This window comes from Anabrus simplex, chromosome 2 (assembly GCF_040414725.1).
Source record: "Anabrus simplex isolate iqAnaSimp1 chromosome 2, ASM4041472v1, whole genome shotgun sequence".
Lineage (NCBI taxonomy): Eukaryota > Metazoa > Arthropoda > Insecta > Orthoptera > Tettigoniidae > Anabrus > Anabrus simplex.
In genome coordinates, this window is record NC_090266.1 from 289,794,037 (window position 1) to 289,815,292 (window position 21,256).

A 21,256-nucleotide genomic window follows, 5' to 3' on the forward strand; every position below is an offset into this window, starting at 1 on the left:
GGAGTGAAAATGCACGTGGTCACTCCATTGAGTTTCCTCTCTCGCGCATGTATTCCATTGCGCATGTCTGTACTACTGATTCATACCACAGGCTGTGGACCATTTCTGGCGGTCAGTAACTGCAGTTTGAGGTGTGTTGGAACACCAAATTTGAGTACGTGCATCAGTCCAGGATTGGTTTGGTGTGTTGGAACGCTTTCCTTCCATTGCGCATGCGTCGGATGGTCAGGGACTCATCTTGGAACAAACCTTATATAAGCTATACTCCTGCTCCCTCTCAACAGTCAATCTTGTGTTGGTGTCCGTACCAGGTGCATGCAACTTACGAAGAACATAGGGGTGAGTCTCATGTACCTATATATTAATCTCGATCTTCTAGCTTCCCTTCTTTTCTCACTAATTTACTTCAAATTATTTTCTTTTCAGACATTCACTTAAAACCTACTTTGAAGTGAAGAAAACAATAGATCACTACATCTGATGAAAAGGAATACCTGTTCAAGTTACGAATGTTTCCTTTCAAGCTACATACAAGTCATTATCCATATTACTATTGAACAAACATAAATTATAAATCAAATTGCTCGTCTATACAGATAGGGATGCCAACTCCTAGATCAACTCAGAAACATTTGGTTACTGTAGGAGTGACGGCATAGTTCGGCATCAACCCCAGTAGTTTTGATGTGTCATTTGGTTTCAAGTTTGGATGTGTTGTTCAGACTTCATCAATGTTTTAAATAGATTGTAAATTGTGACATACCAGATTGTTTAATTCATTATTGGTTGTATGTATGCATACGTCTTCCAATTGGAGTGTGGCTGAAGAATACTCAATATATATGGAGTCAAAACTAGTCCCAGTTTTATAAGACAATATACAAGCTAATAGTATTGAATAGGTGGACCCTTCTCTACCCTTTGGTAGAGATATTTGTATGTAGTAATAGATGTTCCTATTTGCATTTACGCTTCGATTATCACAGTACTGGGAGGAAAGCACATTTACAGGGTGTGAGAATGCAATTGAAAGAGAAAAATTTGTCATTAACGGGAGTAACGTTAGATTGGGAGAAATTTTACTTTGAATTAATCAAATTAATATCCAGAACCGGAATATTTTATTGTTACAGAGGGGATTATCAAAGTATCGGTAATTGTCGAATAGAGATTTCACTGTATTGCTAGATTCTGGATATATATAAAAAAGGCTATTTTAGACTCTGTTGATCAGGTATATTAAACGTGACCACACACTCGTGGAATGCAACAAGAGACTTTTCTGTCATTGAAAAGCATGAGTTACAATTTTTTTTCTTCCTCATTTCGTGGACTGGGTTAATACTATATCCAAAGTCAGCAAAATCCAGTGTCAAAAAGTTGCGATTTCAGAATGTAAAGGTGAATCAAGATAAATAATGAGGTGGTCATCCATACAGTGAATGCAGTTTGAAAAAGAGCGGCCATTTGTTATGCTTTCAAAGCTGCTATTGAATCCAGGATATGAATTTAATGAGGTAGCCTTAAGAAATGGTTGAGAAGATGGCACCCATCAATATCTCTCACTCCTTTACATTGCTGTTCCATTTCAGATTAAGGAAACAAAATGGAAAATCCTACAGAAACAACTTCTGTCTCTGACTGCAGCATTACATCATAGATTTTACAATAATTTGCTACATTCAAGAAATCCATCGTGAAATGTTGTTACGAGGTGTAGAAGGGACACAATGGCAAGAACATGAGCACTTGGGCAAGCATGAATTGAGAGACAAGATCAGTAAGTGAGACGAAAAATTCGAGACCATGCGGTAAGAACTAGATAGTTTAATTTTTTTACTTGTACCACTAATTTTCTTACTGATAAGATTGCAATTGATGAAAGGACCATTGTTATTTTAATGACAGTTATTACTTTAATGTAATGAAAGTTATCGGGCAGAGTGATTTTGGAGGATAAGACTAAAGGTGTAACTAAGTGCAAATGAAATAAATTTGCGTTACTTACATGAATCAACATTTTCAATTCCTTCAAGTCGCTTCATAGCCTCGTTCCCAATATTTTTGTACATACGGTATAACCCATACCATTGATTTTAGCTGAGCACCTTAGGTGTGGAACATTGATGAAAATGTGGAAAACTGATTGTTATTCAGTTAATTGAGAATTTTACTTTTGCATAATATGGTTTGAAGAAAGCTCTGTTGTAGAAATATGTTAAATGTTGCCGAACATTCAGGCTGCCGCTTTGTGGGAGGTGCTATTTTAAGTGGTGGATAAATATACTTGTTGAAGAGGTGATTACCCCATGCATACAGGACATGGTCTCCCTCACAACATTCCAGTTCTGGAATTCTTTGTCATGTTCATTACCTACATTTCTGCATGATGAGGCGTTCAGTAATTGGAAATTTTGCTGTTTTTGTTCAGAAGTTTGTTGGGGGGGAGAAGGGGCAGCTACAAAGAAAAAAGTATACTGGTACCGTATTGACAATATTATCCTCTGCTAATAAGGTATTGTTACTGAGCAAGTTGGCTACATGGTTTGGGTCACACAGCTACGTTTTTTCAGGAGATAGTGGGTTCAAACCCCACTGTCAGCAGCCCTAAAGACGGTTATCCATGATTTCCATTTTCACACCATGCAAACACTGGGTCTGTGCTTTAATTAAGGCCACGGCCACTTTCTTCCCACTCCTAGCCCTTCCCCATCCCATCATCGCCATAAGACCTATGTGCGTCGGTGCAATGTAAAACAATTTGTAAAAAAGGAAAACAGAAAAAAAGAAAAGATATACTATGTAATCTGATGTCTTACTTACAGAAACTACCAACTGTACACAGCAGAATACAAGTTCATCAGATCCATGAATTTCGTAGACTTAACCATCACAAGAACAGCACCTACAAATATGAATTGATGATATACAGAAAGCATATTATAACTGGCTTCATGATTCCCAACAATTAAAAGCACGCTGCACACATTTTCAGTTTGTTAGCTAGCCTACTTTGTCATTCTTAGTGGTTAGAATATCTCTCACTGATAACCTCCTACACAAAATAATTTTAAGAAGACCCCGCAGGACATCATCAAACCGAAAGAAAGCGACATGTCCCACAGATATATTTCAATTTCCACACTATGAAATTTGGCCAAGATCTCAGAAAGTAAGTGTACAAGACAGCTTTAAGAACTGAGAAAGGGGAATTGTACCCAGTATAGACACCTCTAACTATCTAGTGTTGATTGTATCTAAAACGGTCTGGACAGTCTGAAGGAAATTTCAAAACACAGTACACATCACAGGATTCAATCATAACACAGAATCTACATCTGCCAACTATTTGATACACAGAACATAAACATATATTTATGCAGTTCTGGAATAAGAATGGCGCTCTGAAATATTGTGCAACTAAACACACTTAGTTTATAGGGCAAGGTGGGGTGATAAGAATGCAAGTAGGGTGCTTCCCTTTACCTAAGTGTTAGGTGTCAATTTACATGGTCTTTTAATCATCACTTGTTCTTGTTGACCCAATAGTGAATAGGCATTGTGAGAGGAGAGAAAATTAACTTTTCTAGATGCCAAGCTGAGTGGCTCAGATGCTTGAGGTGCTGGCCTTCTGACCCCAATGTGGCAGGCTGCTATCGACTGACAGATAGCTCTTGAATTTTAATCACGTTTGCTGGGTGAACCTCAAACCAGGCCTCAGATCCAGTTATAATTCCCTGACTTGACCAGGGATTGAACCCAGAGCCTCCAAGCAAGAGGCAGGTATGCTACCACTAGTGTATGGGGCTGCCTTTTTCTTCTTTAAGGTTTCTACATTTACCTACCCAAAACATGACTCCACCCAGCCTTTGCTGCTCCTTTGCACGACTGGCCTGAAGTAAATCCAGAAAGAAGAAAGAAAAAAAAAATACCGAAACCAATTGACAATGTTATGCCTTGGTGTGATGAAAGGGGTCAGAAATGGCTCCTTTAATGAAATTTGCTATAATTGCAGTTAATATGGGTTAATATGGAGGGATGGACTAGGTAGTGGAATATTATTAAGAGACTGGACCTGGTAGATGGAGGGAGTGTGAAGTGCTCTTCGTGTGGGGGGGAAATATGTAAATTGTCAATCATATTGCTAGAGAGATGCAACAACAGAAGCGAGGTTGACACTGTAGATGAGGGGATGTTTGACATTTCATTCATTCATTCATCAATCATCATCATCATCATCATCATCAATGTCCCAATCCAGTCGCCCGGGTGTGGTTTAGAAAATGCATTACCAACCTAATTTGCCATTCCTATGTGGGCCAAATTTTCTGCATACAAGTGTGCTGCAGTGACCACTCTCCAGTTAGGCTATGGTAGAATGATATTTTTATTGAAAATATTCACAAGACTTGCAAAATATATTACTTTAAATGGATTATAGGTCTTGTTATAAAGAATACTTCCAATATGTATTGTTGATGTGAAGTTCCTGGGAGAAATATATGTAATTCACTTTTAATAAAATGCAGTTGTACCATAGCTGCTTCAAAATTTTCATGCATTTGACATCTGTCATTACCATGATACTATAACATTGTTTTCCTTCTCTATCAGGCCTTCAGTTATTTGTTGATGCAGTTCGCGCATTCTGTTCATTTTTGTATGTCATGTTTTCAATTAGTCATCTTGTCTCTAGGATTTCAGAATTTTATATGCAGTGAAGTATAAGTTACATTGTAACTTATTATACATTGTCTAAATTTTTTTGTTTCTCCTTTCTCTTTACAGCCTTTCAGATCAAACCAGAAACGTTTTAAGCCACTGATCTGATCATAGGATACTGAAATTTCATGATTTTTCGTTTTTGTTTTCATACCGATGATTGAGGGGCATTGCTTAGCCTTACCATATCTATTGTCTGACCATATTATACCAATTCTATTCGAGAAGAGATCTCATCAGTAGTTGAGCAATATCATTTCCTTAAACCTCAAAAATTGCACCAAGTGCAAGGTAAGTGTTACAAAGATGGCCATGATGTCTTATTCTTTCTTGCTTTGTTGTTGTGGTTGGGTGTTAACAGTATTTTGATAGGAAAGAAATTGTGCATTTCTAGAAGAGATTTTCCCATTTTAAAGCAGCCTTTTCTGTTATTTCATAAGTTGTTCAGGAAAGTAATCGAGGTATTTAATATTACAAAAAAAAATGTATTGGTTCGACAACTATTGTGGGATTTTCTTAAGATGATTACGTCCAAAAATTGGCAAGGAAATTCAAACTTTGTCTCGACAATAACTGTAGAAATATATTTTGATGATCAGTACTGTCTGTTCTGCAGGTTTGCTTCTTTGTTCTCACTTTCATTGGGCTAGAAATTTGCACCACATCAGTCACATTTGACCCATTAGAAAGGGGTTTCTTTAGGAATGCATCTAGAGTACAACTGTTGATGAAATTGTACCATGGGCAACTGATGCAGAAAAAGAGAGAATATAACACATCTTAAAAATTTGATTTGAAGAATGCCGAGTGTGTAAAAAGCGTATGAATCAAGTTGATGGAATTATCATATTTTGCATGTTTTGAACACATGTTGGGGCATCGTGGCCAATCTCATAAATTACCCTATTTCTGTGAATCCAAGATGACAATGAATGCAAGACGATCCCCAGTTTTCCCCCTTAAAAAATCAGGCTTAAAAAATGCTTTGTGAAATCGTATGGATGCCTTTCTTCTGCAGTACACATTTTTGTACTCTTTGTCTTCACACTAGCACCGAACATTTTCATTAGTTATGCCGTATTTTCTTGCGGCTGCACACTAATTCTTTATTTCTGCAAGTTTAATAATCATTAAATTGAAATTGTCATCATAATATCGAAGAGAACCCGTTGAAAATTTGCCGTCAATTTCTGTTCCACATCTCTAAAATACGACAATCCATCAGGAAAATATTCCTATTGTTTATAAAATTGTCACTTTTATTAAGCGTCAGGTACAACCGGCTTCCGCTCGATGCATGTCTCTCTTGCCGGCTTCGATGGACTTCAGCGGCAAGCGATGTATAATGAAGACGCGGGTGTTGAAGTTCAACGAGTTTATTGCGCCGTAGTATGGATGATCCTCCCTTGCGTTTTTTACGCCCATGCCTCACAATTTCATCTTCGACTTCTCTAAAGCCACCCCTGAATAAAGCAGTGTTGTTGAAAGCATGACAAACCACCATGTGAGTTACGAGTTGTATTTTTGATTGTAATAGATAGTGACTGGAAGCATTCTTTTGATAACTGCAGATGTTGAAAGCCAGACCCTTACTTTTAAGTATATTTCATGGTTGTTCTGTACATTTATCACATCAGGATTTACCTAAACAGCTGTAAATGAGATAAGAGAGGCCGCATTGTTTAGGTTATGTATGCTATCGCCTGGATAATGCCAAAAGTTCCACCCCGGAAATAACAAGAAAGTTTGCCGCATTTATGGATATCTACAGGTGTGGCGGTAATGGATTTTGTCATCATAATGTTTAATTTTGTACGTTCTTTGTCTCCCATTGTTGTTTAACATGTACCTTAGTATGTTTTGTGTGGCGTCTCCGAAAATCGTTGAAAGTAAGTGGGGACATAAAAAAAATTAATATTTATATTATTATTGGTTCATGGTCTGGGTTACTGCAGTCACGTCCTAGTTCGTGAACCATGGGCAATGGCTGAGTAGCCTAGTAAGTAGTCCTTAGATTCGGGATATCAGTTGCTACGGAATGGGAGTGGGCATCTCGGACATATTCTGAGTCATGGCCTTCGTTGTGATCAGGCGGCTGGGGCTATACAATCCACTGGTGATCCCTAACCTGTTACAGAAGAGATCCTCACTTGGACTATGTGTAAGTAGTGTAGCATCCTGCTTCGTGAATTTACCTAGCTAAGAACTTTTTAACTTATGGGAGTAACGGAGTCCCACTCCCATCTGACAGGCGAGGGACTCCATGGAAACAATATGGCAAACAAAATGGAATTCGATGGGGAGCTATCATTATTAATGGGGCTTATGAAAGAAAGAAAGAAAGTAGAACTGGCTGAGTCAGCAAAGAGGATGCATCTGGATGTACTAACAGTAAGTGATATTTGGGTAATAATAATAATAATAATAATAATAATAATAATAATAATAATAATAATAATAATAATAATAGTATGGCCTCAGCTACCGTGTGCAGACATTTCAATTTAACGCCATCTGGCTATATGCTCGTCAATTTCGACGTTCCGTTTTACTCTAGGCCCCCACTAGATGGCAGACCGAGTAAACCGAAACTCTCTTGGGCATCTATGGCTGAGATTTAATTAATTTTGTCGGGTAAACACCAAATGTGTCACCAGAGATCTTTTACATGCCGACATCGTACGACATGGAGTGTCGAATTGACTTTTTTCCGCCCTTCAAAAATCCGACTACCTCTGCCGCGTTTGAACCTGCTATCTTGGGATCCGGAGGCCGACACTCTACCGCTGGGTAAGGCGAGATAACGAGGAAGATATAGGAGATTATAAAGTGTATTTGACGGGTGAAATACAGGGAAGGGCAGAGTCTGGAGTAGGGCTGTACATCAAGAATACTATTGCACGCAACATAGTTTCTGTTAGACACGTAAATGAGCGAATAATGTGGGTAGATTTGGCTCTTCGACGAATTAGGACAAGAATTGTCTCTCAACATGTGAGGGTGTAAATGAGGATGAAGTTGACAAGTTTTATGAAGCATTGAGTGACATCGTAGTCAGGGTCAACAGCAAGGATAGGATAGTGATAATGGGCGATTTCAATGCGAGAGTTGGAAACAGAACTGAAGGATACAAAAGGGTGATTGCTAAATGTGAGGAAGATATGGAAGCTGATAGGAAAGGGAAGTGTTTGCTGGACTTCTGTGCTAGTATGGGTTTAGCAGTTACGAATACATTCTTCACCACTACACCTGGGAGGGTAGGGGTACCAGATCCATAATAGACTATATCTTAACCAACTTCGAATTCAGGAAATCTGTTAGGAACGTACAAGTTTTCCGGGGATTTTTCAATGATACAGACAACTATCTGATCTGTGGTGAATTAAGTATCACTAGGCCTAGGATAGAGAAAGTGAAATCTGTCTGCAAACGAATAAGGGTAGAAAATGTCTAGGACGACGAAATGAGACAGAAGTACATGGTTATAATTAGTGAGAAGTTTCAAACAGTGGACATTAAAATGGTTTAGGATATAGGAGAATGGGTGGCATACAGGGATGCTGTAGTAGCAACAGCAAGGGAATGCCTAGGAACTGTGTGTAAAGGTGAGGAAAAAGTGAGCATCTTGGTGGAATGATGAAGTGAGAGCAGCTTGCAAATGTAAAAAGATGGCTTATCAGAAATGGCTCCAAACAAGAGCTGATGCAGACAGGGAATTTAGATGAAAGAAGCAGAGCGAAACAAATAGTTGTTGAATCCAAAAAGAAGTCGTGGGATGATTTTGGTAATAACTTGGAAAGGCTAGGTCAAGCAGCAGGGAAACCTTTCTGCACAGTAATTAAGAATCTTAGGAAGGGAGGGAAAAAGGACATTGACAGTGCTTTTGGATAATTCAGGTGAACTCATAATAAATCCCAGGGAATCACTGGAGAGGTGGAGGGAATATTTCGAAAATCCTCTAAACATAAAAGGAAATTTTCATGGTGGTGCCGCGAACAGCGGAGATCATGGGGAGGTGGAAAATGTTGGTGAAATTATGCTTCAGGAAGTGGAAAGGATGGTAAATAAACTCCACTGTCATAAAGCAGCAGGAATAGATGAAATTAGACCTGAAATGGTGAATTATTGTGGGAAGGCAGGGATGAAATGGCTTCATAGAATAATAAGATTAGCATGAAGTGTTTGTAAGCTACCTTCAGATTGGACAGAAGCAGTAATTGCACCTATCTATAAGCAAGTGAACAGGAAGGATTGCAACAACTATTGAGGTATCTCATTGATTAGCATACCAGGCATAGTATTCACTGGCATCTTGGAAGGGAGGGTGCTATCAGTGTTTGAGAGGAGGTTGGATGAAAAAAAATCATCAATTTTCTAAAGTAACTTTTTCTTGGCTCAGCATAGTTGGAAAATGACATTCTTGGTTGCGTTGGTAGTCTTTACGTATCCAATAGTTATGCTATATGACTGAAATACGTAAATGATTTCACTCTTTTATATAAGTTTGTATTTGCATAGGGTAGAACATCATGGATGCGTAGCTGGCTTGTGCTGATAAGACCCTGCGACGTTGCCGCGATAGTGCCGGACACCGTGCCATGCCACGCCCCACTGGAAGTTGAGTCTACTTACTACAGTTGCATGTACAGTGGCATTTGCTTTGCTGTATTCTTAAAATGTTCCTCCTGTATTTATCAGTTACCTGGAATCAGCATTGAAGCAAATGGCATTATGAGCTAATGAAGAACATTTCCTATCAACTTTTCTCTTAAGGCATAGTAAGCTCGCGTCCGCATCCCGGGTTGGTGCAGCTAATTTCAGGAACACATCGATGGAGGTGAGCTGATGTACCATTCTATAACAGCACTTCTACTATTCTTAAATCTTTGCCGTTAACGGCAATCGAGCCAGACTTTGTGTTCGAGTGCCTTGTTTAACGCAGTAACATTGCTCAGCTTGCTTTCTGTTTGCCCATACCCACGTCAACTAGCAACTTCGCCAATGGAGACCTGTGTTCTTCACAGAATAGTCCAGATTTCTCCTGACAAGCGTGATGGACGTCAAATGTGTATGGAGACGCCGTCGTGAGCAGTACATGCCAAATGTTGTCCAGGAAGGCGACTGATTCAGACACGGTTCTGTGATGTGTGGGGTGGCATCAGTATTGATGGCCGTACGGATCTTGTCATCGTCCTTGGTAATCTTACCAGCGGGTGCATCGAGCAGATACTAATTCAGCATGTGTTCGTTGCTGCATATGGTGTTAGCCCTGAATTCATACTCGTGCACGACAATGCCAGGGCTCATGTAACGCGCATCACCAGAGCTGTCTTGCGAGAACTGGACATTCGAGAGATGGAATGGCCAGCAGTGAGTCCCGACCTTGATCCCATCGAGCATGTGTGGGATAGGCTTTACAGAAGTGTTCATGGGCATCCTGTTCCACCACAGACTCTCCTAGACCTCGAACGGGCTCTCATTGAAGAATGGGACCTGATACTGCAATGTGACCTCTTTCGACTTATGCGGAGCATGCCTTGAAGATGCCGAGCTGTGGTAAATTCTCGTGGAAGACGTACACCATACTGAAGCTCTCCAACTGTGATAAAAATTCACCCTGGAGAACTGTTATCACTTTATTTTCGCCCCTATTTGGACATTTCCATTTGTGTTCTGAAAATGAACGCCAATCCATCGATGTTCTATTGTATACTTCAGCAGTAAAGAATAAATGTTTAGTTGGTACTGTACGTGGGTGTGAGTTATTGTTTTGAGGAGCATGGCGTACATTCAAAAACATGTTCCCCTAATTTTTTTTAACTGTATATAATATGCCCATAAGAAATTAAGGTGATTTATACTATTTGAAATCAAATGGCATATGTAATGCATATAAATGCATATATGGATTGTACCAGGAATGCTGATCCAAGATAAGGTCCCCGCACTTCGAACTTGAATTACACGTTGCACGCCGACTCAACAGCTACCTACAGCATGAAATTCGGATGCGACGAGGAGCTTATGACCTGACAGCCTGCCTCCCTTTGCGACTGAAAGATTGCATCAGCCAGAGAACATTCAAAATGTTCTACGCCTAATAACTTTCCTTAGGGTAAGAATTAAATTACGAGATTATCATCATTGTGTTGCCAAATTTTTGTCTCAATTTCTACCAAGTTTGGTGCAAATCCGACGAAAACTACAGAAGATATTCAATGAAATACAATTACTGCTATATTCACGATTTGCATATATAAGGAGGGCTAATTCCCAAGGCAGATCAGTGTGTCTATTAGTGCGGTCGAACCCGGTCGGTTGGCTCGTGGCAGTCGCAATGGAGCATCGAGTGACAGTCTAAGTTCTACGGTGTTGAATGTATGACATAAATTTTCTTCAGTTCGTAAGTGATTGAATACAACTTGTGCTTCGCCGACACTAACATTTATAAGTGATTTATTATTTAGGATGAGTGTTTTAAGACTTGTGCTTATTTTTCAAGTGCTCATATTTCAAAGTAAATGAGATGTTCTAATCAGTGATAGATTCTTGAACAGTGCTTGAATTTCATCAAGTGATTGAAATATTTCGAGAGTTTTGATTGACATAATGGTGCTATAAGACTAAGAATTTCTCAAGTGTCGAACATTGACAAGTGATTGAATATAATGTTAAATGAAACTCAGTAACTACGTCACCTGACTTGCAATTTTCCGGTGTGTAAATGATTCTCAGACACTTGGAAATAAGTTTGTAGATCATGACTGTGAACTGTGTATTTGAACTTGTATTTATCAACCTTACAGGTGATCGAACCATTGACTGTTAACAGACAGAATCAGTTTCAGTTTATTTTCAATTAACACGTTTGAACAGGAATAATTTCGCAAGTACAATATTTTCGTTTCCATCCGATCAAGGTGATCACTTTCAAAACTGTGTAAAAACTTAGAAATATTTTTCAAGTGAAAAACTTCAACTTATGCCAAGTGTCGAATTCTCCCAACTTACTAGATTGATTTCAGTGACATTCGACAATGTGAAGTTGCATTATCATATCATTCTAGGTGGCTATTTATTTTGCGAGTTAGGTTTTATTGACATTCGACTCCGTTTATCTTTCATGTGTTAAGACTGAATTGCGTGTTAACTTTTATTGACATTCGGCCGCATTAAATTTAGTATTAGAACATGGAGTAGATGCTAGTGACATTCTACCATGTGATGGTTATTGATTCAATCTTTAAGTACACGATTTGTATATGCTATAAACTTTAAGATCATTATTATATCTCTTTATCATCTGTGCAGAAGCCGCTTTCCAAATTAACATGTCCAGGGCTTAAGTGCGTGTATTCATGTTCATCCTATATGTGACCAATATCAATGCCCATTCTACTAGAACTTCTAGACCGCCTGGATCTTCTAGAAATTCCAGAACGTCTAGAATTTCTATCGAGGGAGGAATCACGGTTCCATGGTGCAGAGAGAAGACCCATGGTTGTATGAGAGTAGCAGCCGGACTTCAAGGAAGGTCGCCAGCTGCAGGACAAGGAAAGAACACTTCCCAGTATTTCTTCTGTACAGAGGTGATATAAAATTTGAACTTTTGTTAATAAACTCAGTTTTCTTTGAATCAGACATTATTTCGACAAACCTCTCTCCCTCTGTAGCACTCCATTTCTGTACCATACGTGCCCTGTGTTGAATCTTATGCTCTTCTAGCCCAAGAACGGCATTTACGGTTACAATATATATATGGAATACGCACATATTCTTGGCATACGTGCACATTATTATTATTATTATTATTATTATTATTATTATTATTATTATTATTAGTATTAGTATTATTTTGTATAAAACAACGTGTTCACTGACAACTATTTGCAAGTGATTCTCGATGGTCTTACTGAATCCTATAGGTTCTGTAAAGGCGTGGTCCTGTTTCCCCAGATACCCAGTATTTGGTACATGTTTTAGATGACTGGTAGGCATATTTACTGGGATTTCCACCACAGTGGTTCCCTCCATCTGATTGGGGATGTAGAAGCCTGGTCCTGGCTTTGTGGGTGCCCACCAGTTGGCTCAGTTTTCAGAAGACTGCAGACTCAAAAGTTCCGTTCTTGGTCCGAATGTACTTCTAACAGAATGCCAAATCTGCTAACGAACTCATTCACTAATATTTCCGCCACTATAATTGCCTCCTTGTTCAGGAACACATATGCCTCCAGGCTCTTCATGGAAGAAAGAATTTTATTGAATGGTGGAATTCTCTTAAAAAGTAAATTGTCAGCGCCAATATGGAATTCAGTATGAAGTTTATTATATGCAAGGACAACTGTCTTCTGTGGGATTTATGCTAAACGAATCTGTGAACTATTTTTCCCAGTTCTTCTGCTCATAGTTTCACTATTACCCTAGTTTTCATTACATTCTGAAATAACGCATACAAATATGAGAACATCATTCTGTATAAAATACAGAAAGTTTTTCTCCTTTAGTAGACTATAAAGTAAAAATATAAATATATGTAAAGTCAATGAATGTAAACTACATTCTTTTGAGTCTCTACTGTAACCGTCTTACTAATAAACGGTGCATAACTTTTATACAAGGTTTATACACCGTTTATGTGAAATTCGCTACCAATAAACCGTGTATAAGCCTCCTGTGTATACATCTGTTATAGTTATTCATTGAATTGCTTATACAGACCAGGACCCTTGTATAAGCGCTGTATAGCAGCGAGTAGCGGAAAAAGAAACGAGTGAGCAGTTTATTTTCGTGGTATTTATTGTCTACAGTAATATAATCGTGGTGAAATATTCGACTTATCCATTTAACATTGAAGGAATGGACGATAACGTTGATGATCTTCACGATATTTTAAACATAGAAGACATACACCGTTCAGAGGTTATGGACGCTAGACATCTTCGTAAAGTAAAACACTTTAAAGAGACGGAATGGCAATGAATAACTATAAAATAAATTATGGTTGGGAGTATTTTTGTGTAATAATGTGTTACTGCTTAATAGACTTTTGATATTGCGAGTTTATTATATATTATCTGCCCCTACAAAGATCTTTCTCAAACTTGGGTACCTGTAAAATGGGACATAATTCTCGAGATGAAAAATGACATAACTTGAAAACCATACGTAATGTGATTTCCATACTTTGTAGTTGAATACCCAGAAATATGATGTATAAATGCCTAATAGAAACTTTTTTGATCAAGCCTTTCTTTTAAGCTACAATACAGTTTTTCCTTTCTCCTGAAAAGTAAGGATTTTGGAATGTGTACCATTTTCAACTCGCCGATTCGATTACAATTGCTTACATTTTCCGTACTACCCCAGTTAGGAGCTTTTGATCGTAGCTTTTCCATTTCTTTTTTTGGCGTTCATTGCACATGCAAGCTGAAGAAATGTTGATATCAATATAAGTCAATTTCCAGCTGTCTCATGGAATGACAATGAATAACTAAGTTATAAAAGAAATGATGGTTGGGCGTATGTTTGTGTAATAATGTATTACTGCTTAATAGACTTTTGAAATTTGCGAGATTATTATACACTGACTGACAGAGCAAATGCAACACCAAGAAGGAGTGGTCAGAACTTTATGCCAATTGCAGGGTAGACTGACGTCACTGAGGTATGCTCATGATGTGAAATGCGCCGCAGTGCTGCGCACGTAGCGAACGATAAATGGGACACGGCGTTGGCGAATGGCCCACTTCGTACCGTGATTTCTCAGCCGACAGTCATTGTAGAACGTGTTGTCGTGTGCCACAGGACACGTGTATAGCTAAGAATGCCAGGCCGCCGTCAACGGAGGCATTTCCAGCAGACAGACGACTTTACGAGGGGTATGGTGATCGGGCTGAGAAGGGCAGGTTGGTCGCTTCGTCAAATCGCAGCCGATACCCATAGGGATGTGTCCACGGTGCAGCGCCTGTGGCGAAGATGGTTGGCGCAGGGACATGTGGCACGTGCGAGGGGTCCAGGCGCAGCCCGAGTGACGTCAGCACGCGAGGATCGGCGCATCCGCCGCCAAGCGGTGGCAGCCCCGCACGCCACGTCAACCGCCATTCTTCAGCATGTGCAAGACACCCTGGCTGTTCCAATATCGACCAGAACAATTTCCCGTCGATTGGTTGAAGGAGGCCTGCAATCCCGGCGTCCGCTTAGAAGACTACCATTGACTCCACAGCATAGACGTGCACGCCTGGCATGGTGCCGGGCTAGAGCGACTTGGATGAGGGAATGGCGGAACGTCGTGTTCTCCGATGAGTCACGCTTCTGTTCTGTCAGTGATAGTCACCGCAGACGAGTGTGGCGTCGGCGTGGAGAAAGGTCAAATCCGGCAGTGACTGTGGAGCGCCCTACCGCCAGACAACGCGGCATCATAGTTTGGGGCGCTATTGCGTATGATTCCATGTCACCTCTACTGCGTATTCAAGGCACGTTAAATGCCCACCGCTACGTGCAGCATGTGCTGCGGCCGGTGGCACTCCCGTACCTTCAGGGGCTGCCCAATGCTCTGTTTCAGCAGGATAATGCCCGCCCACACACTGCTCGCATCTCCCAACAGGCTCTACGAGGTGTACAGATGCTTCCGTGGCCAGCGTACTCTCCGAATCTCTCACCAATCGAACACGTGTGGGATCTCATTGGACGCCGTTTGCAAACTCTGCCCCAGCCTCGTACGGACGACCAACTGTGGCAAATGGTTGACAGAGAATGGAGAACCATCCCTCAGGACACCATCCGCACTCTTATTGACTCTGTACCTCGACGTGTTTCTGCGTGCATCGCCGCTCGCGGTGGTCCTACATCCTACTGAGTCGATGCCGTGCGAATTGTGTAACCTGCATATTGGTTTGAAATAAACATCAATTATTCGTCCGTGCCGTCTCTGTTTTTTCCCCAACTTTCATCCCTTTCGAACCACTCCTTCTTGGTGTTGCATTTGCTCTGTCAGTCAGTGTACATTATCTGCCCCTACAAAGATCTTTCTGAAATTTGAGTACCTATAAAATGGGACATATTCCTCGAGATAAAAAATGGCATAACTTGAAAACCATACGTAATATGATTTCCATACTTTGTAGCTGAAAATGCAGAAATATGATGTATAAATGCCTAATAGAAACTTTTTTGATCAAACCTTTCGTTTAGCTACAAAAAAGGTTTTCCTTTCTCCTGAAAAGTAAGGATTTTGGAATGTGTACCCTTTTCAAGTCGCCGATTCAATTACAATTGCTTGCGTTTTCCGTACTATCCCAGTTAGGAGCTATTGATCTTTTCTTAAGCCTTTCCATTTCTGTTTATGGCGTTCATTACACAAGCAAGCTGAAGAAATGTTGATATCAGTATAAGCCAATTTCCAGCTGTCTCACTTTGTGTTGCCACTGTCTTTTCGATATGCCGTGCTACTGTGCGACTTTCCGAAAGGTTTTGCTCGTAGATAACCAGCAGAAGCGATCATAAAGGCTGTGAACGTGCGAAATACGTCAGTGAACTGCAGGAAGAGATTCCTACGCCTTGGAACGATTGTATACGTGCTGTATAGTAATACAATGCGTATACCTCGTTTATTAGTAAGAAAAATGTAAAACGCTTATACAGGGTTTATTCACTGTTTAACTAAACAAGAGTTATACAACTGTATAAGGACTTTTTATTAGTAAGACGGTAAATGCTTAAAAATAATTTAAGGTAAACTGTTGTAACAGTGAATTCTGCAAATGATCGCTGCATTTTCTTAGCGCTCCCAGCTGAATCACCTCTATCCCTGGGTAAAGAGCCACTTAAATGTTCAGCGTCACTGAGGGGTTAAAATAACTAATAGGTCATTTGTTAACTTTTGAGACACAATTATACCAGCCTTTTCCTTGCATCATTAATAAATTGCAGTATATTTAAGATATTCTTTGAAAATTTTCTACTGCTTGAAAGATGTGGAGAATTTGAATTATTAGCTTGCTCTGTTTTTTTAGGGTGAATATTCGTGTTAGAAGTATAATTGAAGTAATGTTGCAGTAACATGTAATTCAGTTGGAAAGTGTTAGTTAGAAGGATAAAAATTTTGCAGTTCATGGTTCATAGGTAGAAATGGTCAGTCACTCATTCCCTATTAGAATTCCGGTGATTCGAGATTTACCTTTTATCATTTTCTTTTAAATGTAGGAGTATCATCTTGTTAACTATTAGGGCATATGCAATGAGTTTTCTTTTATGTATCTTTTTAATCTGATGTTTTTCTTTTCAGTGTTATTTTCAGGTCTCTCTTTGTTATTTGGATGACTTTTTTTCAATTAATGCTACCATGCGTTGGGAATTGGTTGGATTTTCATGACGTGGGGTGGATTACCATCAACCAACTGTTTCCATACTCGATCCTGTGTGATATCTTTTTACCATTGAAGAGGAGGTCTTATACCAGACACATGGTAAGTACGAAAATTGTTTTAGTTGCCCTACGCAGTGGCGTGCACTGAATCCCAGCTGCCCCTGCGCTGCTGGGGCAAATAATTTTGCATTTTCATTGTCTTGTTATCCTTAGAAGGTTTCTTTATCAAGTTAAGCAAACTGCAGGCAGCTAAGTCAAGGCAAGTACAGCTGTCTCAAAAATCCGTTCGCTCTACCGCAGTCTCCTTCTCTTGGGGAGGCGGGCTCATAGCTGTTGGTCTCGCCCGAGATTCTCAGTGTCTTACGGCGGCGAAGCAGCTAGGTATGGCACATGTTAGTTAACATTCAAAGTGTTCAGCGCCAGACACCAGAGGCAAAAAGAAAAAAACAGTATAGCCACCTCGCGTAGTCCTGCTAATAAAAATAGCCATTCTATGAAATCAGTTGTAATAAAAGTATTTATTTTATTTTTGGATTTCGGTATGTATGACTTTTTGGGAGTAATTCATTGATGGCACGTGTTGGGTATGTTTTTCGATGCTCGCAGAAAAATATTAAACTTGCCCAGCATGAACACAGAGCCAAGCGTGAAGTGCAATAATTTTGTATTTGGTTGCTGTATATGAGTATGTTTGCCTGTAATGGTGGTATATTGAGATTTTTTGTAGCGTTGGATTATAGGTGAAGTTTTCGCGAGTTCTGTGGCATTCTTCATGAATATAACAGTTGTATACGTCGTGAGGAATATTTTCCCTCGTTTGTCGTTACTGTACCTATGCTTAGTAGGCTGAAGTGAGTGAAACTGTAAAACTTTGACGGTGGGAAAATACCTGCTAAATTTTGCTCATAAAAAAAAAAAAAAAAAAAAAAAAAAAAAAAAAAAAAAAAAAAAAAAAAAGTTATTCGCAGTATATTACTGTAAAAGCAATGACTGTATTATTACGAAGTGTCAGCAGATGAAACTCTAAGTACATTGTTTAGAATCTGCTGTAGCTTAAATTGTGATGGCACCGTCACTGCTGTGAATACCAGTTTCAAAATATGTGCGGGAATGTGGTTGAAAATATTGAAGTTATAAGAAATAAGTTCTTTAATACCTAAATTCTTATTTATTTATTTATTTATTTATTTATTTATTTATTTGTTTGTTTGTTTGTTTGTTGTATTTTCACTTAGTTATCGAGTGAGTTTATAAAGTAGTAGTGTTGGCTTTAGAGAGTGTGGTGGAGCTGTGATTACTTAAAAAAAAATGCACCAAGCAAGTGGCTGTCTTGATTTATTAGTTTCATTTTTCCGTATTGATAGTTATCATATATCATAGAAGAGAAAGTATCCACCTGATCAATACAAGTTTATTGCAAGTTCGTATATTATAGTACCGGTTTCGACTCTTTTATAAAGTCATCTTCAGCTGTGCGTTACCTTTACATTAGTCAAACCGGGCGAGTAGGCCGTGCGCATAGAGGCGCCCGGCTGTGAGCTTGCATCCGGGAGATAGTAGGTTCGAATCCCACTATCGGCAGCCCTGAAGATGGTTTTCCGTGGTTTCCCATTTTCACACCAGGCAAATGCTGGGGCTGTACCTTAATTAAGGCCACGGCTACTTCCTTCCAACTCCTAGGCCTTTCCCATCCCATCGTTGCCATAAAACCTATCTGTGTCGGTGCTACGTAAAGCCCCTAGCAAAAAAAAAAAAAAAAAAAAATTAGTCAAAGTTGGTATTGTGCCTTGCCGAGTAAAAAGAGGGATGTAGCAAAGGTTAAAATTAGGCATACTTCAAAGTAAAAGCCGGCTGTGTATACATTTAATATTGTGTCTGAGGGCCTAGAAATCGTGTTGATCAACTTATTTTAAAAGATATAGATACATAACACATTAAAATATTCACAGTACATATTAAAATTACACTTTAAAATGCACATTTCATGCTGAAGTCCATTGTGATGAATAGGAACACATTCTTGAAATGAATTTGACATCTTGCGTTTGTTTGTTTACTTAATTATCCAACATAAGAGGAAATGTCCGTGCTTGTGTTTGTATGGGGTGCTTCTATAATATTCTGCTCTATATTAGGTTCATCCACTTGTATGATTACAATCTTAAGTTGTCAATAATAAATGCGTGTATGTCCAAAAGTAGGTATGTGCAGCTGAGGTTGAAAATCGTCTAAACGTTGAATGCAGCTTGCGTTAGTGTATAAATGTCAGTTGCTAGGTGGTGGCTCTTTCTTGTCTATAATTGCCGATAAATACCTGTAAGAAATGAAAAGTAAAGTTAGAAATTTGTGGTCTGAAAGTGCCTGCTTGTATGTGTGTTTCCGTAGTAGTTACTTACTGTTGCTGAAGTGGATGAGTTGCGTTCGACCTGGCTGCCTGGCGTGTACTGTGCCGTGTTCTGGTGTTGGTATCTGCTGCCGTGAGGGGAATGGAGGCATGGGTGGGGGGAGTTGCTGTCGTATGTATATGGGCGGAGTTCGGTGTGTCGGTCGTCTGCACTGTGGCGCGTGTTGAACATTGTTTGTTGACAGTTTTAAGATAGTAATATTTTAAGCCAGGGATAACTTTGTTAAATATGGTGTTGGTTTTTTTTTTCAGTTATTTCATTGATATTGTAATTTGGGTCGGTATATTGATCCAATGATATATACAGTTCTTCTGTTATATTGAGCAACATACGATTATCAAAAACCGACTTTAATGAAGAAATACAGTTGATTCAAGAAATAGCCAGAAATAACGGTTACAAGGAAGAAAGGGTTAATACAATTATTCAAAAAATCAAATCTCAACCAAAAACCAAGCTGACGAAAATAGATAAACCTAAGAAGGACTATGCAATATTTACCTTCAACAACACGCACATATATCCCTTGACTAATATATTTAAAAAACACAATCTCAAAATAGCCTTCAGAACTACGCACAACAGTAGCAGCATCATACATAATAGCAAGATAATCAACAATACTATCGCTCAGGAGTATACCGAATCAGATGCAACAATTGTGAAACAAGCTACGTATACGTACCGGTAGGAACTTTGCAATCAGATACAATGAACATCGTGTTTTCAAGAAACAGAAGTTATCAATTTTCTAAAGTTACTTTTTCTAGGCTCAGCATGGTTGGAAAATGACATTCTTGGTCGCGTTGTAATATTAATGTATCCAATAGTTATGCTGTATGACTGAAATACATAAATGATTTCACTCTTTTATATCAGTTTGTATTTGTGTAGGCCAAGGAAGAGAAGGTAATACAGTAGGAGAATTTGGATTGGGTCAAAGGAACGAAAGAGGAAGTCGGCTGGTTGAATTCTGCACTGATCATAATTTAGTCCTTGCCAATATTTGGTTCAAACACCACAAACGACAGCTGTATACGTGGATGATACCTGGAGACACTGGAAGGTATCAAACAGACTTCATTATGATTAGGCAGAGATTCAGAAATCAGGTGTTGGATTACAAAACTTGCCCAGGAGCAGACGTGGACTCTGACCACAACTTGTTGGTCATGAAATGCCATCTGAAGCTGAAGAAATTGAAGAAAGGAAAAAATGCAAAAAGATGGGATCTAGACAAGTTGAAAGAAAAGAGTGTGAGGGATTGTTTCAAGAAACATGTTGCACAAGGGCTGAATGAAAAGGCTGAAGGAAACACAATAGAGGATGAGTGGATAGTCATGAAAAATGAAGTCAGTAGGGCTGCTGAAGAAATGTTAGGAAGGAAGAAAAGATCGGCAAAGAATCAGTGGATAACTCAGGAGATACTAGACCTGTTTGATGAGCGACGAAAATACAAGAATGCCAGAAATGAAGAGGGCAGAAAAGAATACAGGCGATTAAAGAATGAAGTGAATAGAAAGTGCAAGGTAGCTAAGGAAGACTGGCTGAAGGAGAAATGCAAGTATGTTGAAGGTTGTATTGTCCTAGGAAAGGTAGATGCTGCATACAGGAAAATCAAAGAAACCTTTGGAGAAAGGAAATCTAGTTGTATGAATATTAAGACCTCAGATGGAAAGCCACTTCTAGGGAAAGAAGACAAAGCAGAAAGATGGCAGGAGCATATCCAATAGTTCTATCAAGGAAAAGGTGTAGATAATTCGGT

General features: G+C 39.2%; 1 protein-coding gene across 2 annotated transcripts in view; it reads left to right on the top strand.

Annotated features, from left to right (window-relative positions):
- Positions 1 to 21,256, top strand: part of Nipped-B (Nipped-B cohesin loading factor) — an 804,192-nt gene that overhangs the window by 134,050 nt on the left and 648,886 nt on the right. For both annotated transcript variants that reach the window (XM_068226150.1, XM_068226151.1), the window contains exons 7-8: positions 4,789 to 5,013; positions 17,006 to 17,186. The gene's annotated coding sequence lies outside the window, so the exon portion shown is untranslated. The remainder of the gene's footprint in view (positions 1 to 4,788; positions 5,014 to 17,005; positions 17,187 to 21,256) is intronic.